Source organism: Sarcophilus harrisii, chromosome 2 (genome assembly GCF_902635505.1).
Source record: "Sarcophilus harrisii chromosome 2, mSarHar1.11, whole genome shotgun sequence".
In the NCBI taxonomy this organism is placed as follows: domain Eukaryota; kingdom Metazoa; phylum Chordata; class Mammalia; order Dasyuromorphia; family Dasyuridae; genus Sarcophilus; species Sarcophilus harrisii.
The window spans coordinates 232,744,743-232,749,332 of NC_045427.1; positions in this window are offsets into that span (position 1 = coordinate 232,744,743).

A 4,590-nucleotide genomic window follows, 5' to 3' on the forward strand; every position below is an offset into this window, starting at 1 on the left:
CTATATTAACATCTATGTTGTATTTTTATTTATTTTGCTAAATTCTTCCTAATTGCAATTAATCTGGTTTAACCCTAGGTAGGAAGTGCGGCAGCCTTCAGCCTTTGGGTTTAACACCTCTGTTCTTCAGGTACAAACCCCCTACCAAGTTAATGAATGTGCGTAGTTTAGAATGTCCCAAAAATCTTAGACACTTTTGAAATGTCAGCTATAAGTTCAAGAAGTATGTATGCATATATAATTGAATATTTGAAGGGGTTGTGATTTCATTAATATAGATATTCCTCCCACTGATATAGACCCTTTTAAGCTTTAGGAGATAGTTTTTATTGCTGGCGCACCCCAAATTTAGCCTTCTGGTCATTCTCGTCAAATAGACTGGTCTTTAGACAGATCTACAAGGCAATCAACATACCCAAGTTGTTCTTGAATCCTTTCAGACTGTCTGACCTCATTTGAGATTTTCTTAGCAAAGATATTGGGATGTTTTGCCATTTCCTTTTAGAGCCCATTTTTCAGATGAGGAAACTGAGGCAAATACTTAGTAGTGACTTGCCCAGGATAACACAACTAGCAAGTATCTGAGGCCAGATTTAAACTCAAGTCTTGATGTCAGTGCTAGCCAGCCATCATCCTATCTACTGTGCCATGGCACTGCCCCAACAACCCATGCTTGAAACTTAAATTGCACTATGGTACAATATGGATACAATATGGATTATGATCCCCATTCTTCTGTGGTGCCCTTGGAGAACCTAGGGTCACCTCCACATGAGGTATTAGAATACAATTTGGTAGAGGACTTGAACATGGCATATCTGAACCTCACAAAAGGGGGCACCCTAACCCATAGCTCTTTCAACTATGCCATTCCCCTTTTTGAGATCTTCAGGGATCTGAGCTGTGGGTGCCCTGAAGTTATGTAACAACTCTAAATAACTAAACTAGTCATTTATTAAACCAAATTATAATAGCCTCAAAGTTTAATTCTTTGGGATGTTGGTGTTGCAGAACTAAATGTACCATGTACAAGTTTATTTTTTTGACTTAAAGATTATAAAGGAGGAAAGGGAGAAAAGCATTCCAAATAGATAAGTTTGTCCTCCCTCACGATACCTCTTTGCCCTTGTGGGTTCCACTGATTCTTCCATCCTCCAGTGGGTTGATTAGGACTTAGAAGTCTCTCTTGTCCAAAGGCCAAATTTTGCCCTCAAATATGTATGCTTGATGTTAATTGATGTCATGGGTACATTAGACACGGTGCTTAATTAGGTCATGCTGCAAATGGACTCTCAAGTTTCAAAGTTGCCTTTGGGTCACACTCACTGTCTCCTTGACTCCATGGTCCCTCCTCCTTATGCCCCAGCTGAGGCAGGGCTTTTTCCTGATTCTGGGCTGATTAGCAAAAGCTTCTTTCTGTTTTGATTTTTCCAAACATAGTATTAAATATTCACTAAATTGAGTTTCTATACCTACTATGTGCAAAATGTTTTTCTAATTTAGATTGTTCTTTTTGGTAGAGTGGAGATTTTTTTTTTAGTATAAGTTCCTTGAAGGCAGGGATTCGTTCTTAATCTCATATTCATTTAAAATATTTTATTTTTATGTTATCTTCATTTCCAAATATCTCTCTCCTCTCTTCCCATTGAACCATTGTTTGTGATAAAGAATACAGAAAGAGGAAAAACAAGTGCAAAACCAATAAATATATCAATCTGTGGTGAGAATACAGTATTGCATAACCATCATCCTACACCTCTACAAAGAAGCAGAGGGAGAAACTCTTGATATAAACTCTGGAGCCAAATATGATCATTATAATTGTACAACAATCCAGATTTGTTGCTGTTATTGTAATAGTATTTGCTGTTATTTCTGTTGACATTATTTATATTACTTTTCTTTACTCTTTAACTTTGTCAGTTTGTATAATTCTTGAAGAGAGCTACTTTTAATTTTGTTTTTGTGTTCCCAGTATAGCACTGTTACATCTTGGTGAAAGTAGGAATGCATTTTGGGCTATATTAATTCTACTTAAGTCATTGGTGATGTCACTTTGCAAAGAATAATTTAAGATCCTCCTAAACTGTGCCATCTATTGAAGTTTTCCAATAGGATCTCAGGAGAGATGAATGTTCTTTACTAAATAAAGTTCAATTTCCTCTTCCTAGCTTTTAGTGCCCCCCATTAACTGGCTCCTCTCAACCAATGTAGCCTCTATTTCTTCCTTTGTCAGATGAAAATAATGCTTTCTTCACTACATACTTCATTATCTCTTCTGTCTCCACAATGCCATTATACTTTAGAGTCAGGATCATATCAGTCTCAAAATGATATCTAAGATTATAAGATTTTGGAGCAGAAAAGCAATCACCTACTCCAATATCCTCACAGGAGCTTCTAATCTAATGTGGAAACAACCTATAAACCAGTAAGTACAAACAAGCTATGTACAGGATAAATAGGAAATAGTTAATGAGGGGAAAGCACTAGAATTAAGAGTTTAGAAGGTGAAATTTTTGTTGGGACTTGGAGCCAGGCAAAAAAGCCTGTTGAGAGATATGAGAAGAGTGTATTAAGGATGAGGAATAGCTAAAGAAAATGAACATAGCCAAGAGATGAAGAGAGTTTTTTTTTTTTTTTTTTTTAAAGGCAATTAGATTTAAGTGATTTGTTCAAGATCACACAACAAGTGTCTGGCTGAATTGGAACTTGGTTTCTCTTGACTCCAAACCTGATGCTCTATGCATTGTGCCACCTAAAGGGTTAGTGTCTTGTTCTTAGCAGCCAGGAGGCCAGTGTACCAGATCAAAGTGTGGGGGTGGGGTGTGGACACAAACAAGGAGAAAACTGAAAAAGGTACGTTATGTTGACTGCCAGATAGAGAATTTTATATTAGATCCTGGGGGTGATAAGATATTGTTGGAATTTGGAACTATGCTCAGAGGGCTACTAAACTGCATATTCTTTGATCCAGCAGTGTCTCTACTAGATCTATATCCCAAAGAAATGATAAAAAAAATGGAAAAGGATCTACTTTGCAAAAAAAAAAAAAATTCAAAGAGTTTGTAGCAATTCTTTTTTGAAGTGGCAAGGAATTGGAAATTGTATGGACACCCCTCACTTGGGGAATGGCTGAAAAAGTTACGATCCATGAATGTACTGGAATATTATTGTTTTATAAGAAATGATGAGCAGGCTGATTTCAGAAAAACCTAGAAAGACTTACATGAACTGATACAAACTGAACTGAACAGAACCAGGTGGACATTGTACACAGCAACATCAAGATTATGTGATGATCAAGTGATGGATGGGGCTCTTTTCAACAATGAGGTGATTCAGGCCAATTCCAATAAACTTGTGATGGAGAGAGCCATTTGCACCCAGAGGGAGGACTATAGGGGCTGAATGTGGATCACAATATAGTATTTTCACCTTTTTTTGTTATTGTTTGTGTTTTTTTTCCCCTTTCTCACTTTTTTCCTTTTTGATCTGATGGCTGTCTTAAGAGCTCAAAGCATATGAGCCCTTTGATCTCAGAGGCTAGATGAATGAGGTAGGAGTTTCAAAGTGTGAAAAGAGCTACAAAGGGCCGCAACAATTGTGGAAATATGTTACAGAAGAATTGTACATGTTTAACCTTTATTGGATTACTTCCTGCCTAGGAGAAGGAGGTGGGGGGAAAGGAGTGAGAAAAATTTTGAACACAAGGTTTTGCAAGAGTGAATGTTAAAAACTATCTTTGCATTTATTTTGAAAATAAAAATCTATTATTAAAAAAGAAGAAGCTGCTGCAGTTTAAAGAGGCAACAGATATCCATATATTAAGGCTTCTTCCATTTGTTAACAAATCCTTTCATTCCTGGAGGTGTACCATTGAGTAAAAAGATGCCCTTCTTTTCCTTAATGACATTTAATAATTTACTCCTTAGTTAAAATAAGGGTGTTGGAATTGATCTTTTAAGAACACTAACTTGTATTTCTATATCATTTTCCAGTTTGCAAAATAACTTTCCTCAAAATCAACCCTGAGATGCATAGTACAATAATGGGCACCATAAAGCCTGGGGAATTTTCCTGAGGAGGAGCAGCACAGCACAACATTGAATAGTATAGAACAGCATAGCATAGCGGATAGAATACTAGACTTGAATCCAGGCAGACCTAGCTTTGGGTCCTGACTGTGACACCAGTTGTGTGACAATGTACAAGCTACTTAGTCTCTCTTAGTTTCAGTTTTCTCATCTGTAAAATGAGGACAAGAATACCTCTAGGACCTTTCTCCTAAGGTTGTAGAGATGCTCAAGTGAGATGATCATATGTGGAATGTTTTTCAAACTTTCTAAAACACTTCATGAATGTCAGTCTTTATTGAGTCCAATGTAACTTGGCAGGGATGAGGTCAGACTTTCTGACTCCAAGTTCAATGCTTTTCTAACTACTAATCTTTCTGAATGCTCCATGATTCAGGAATTCCTTCTGATGGGTCTAAGGATGGTGTCTCCCCTCCCTTTTATTCCTTACCTACTGAGCTCCAAAGTTTTCTTCTTGCCTCCCTGGTACTAATGGCTGAAGTGGATGGTGAGA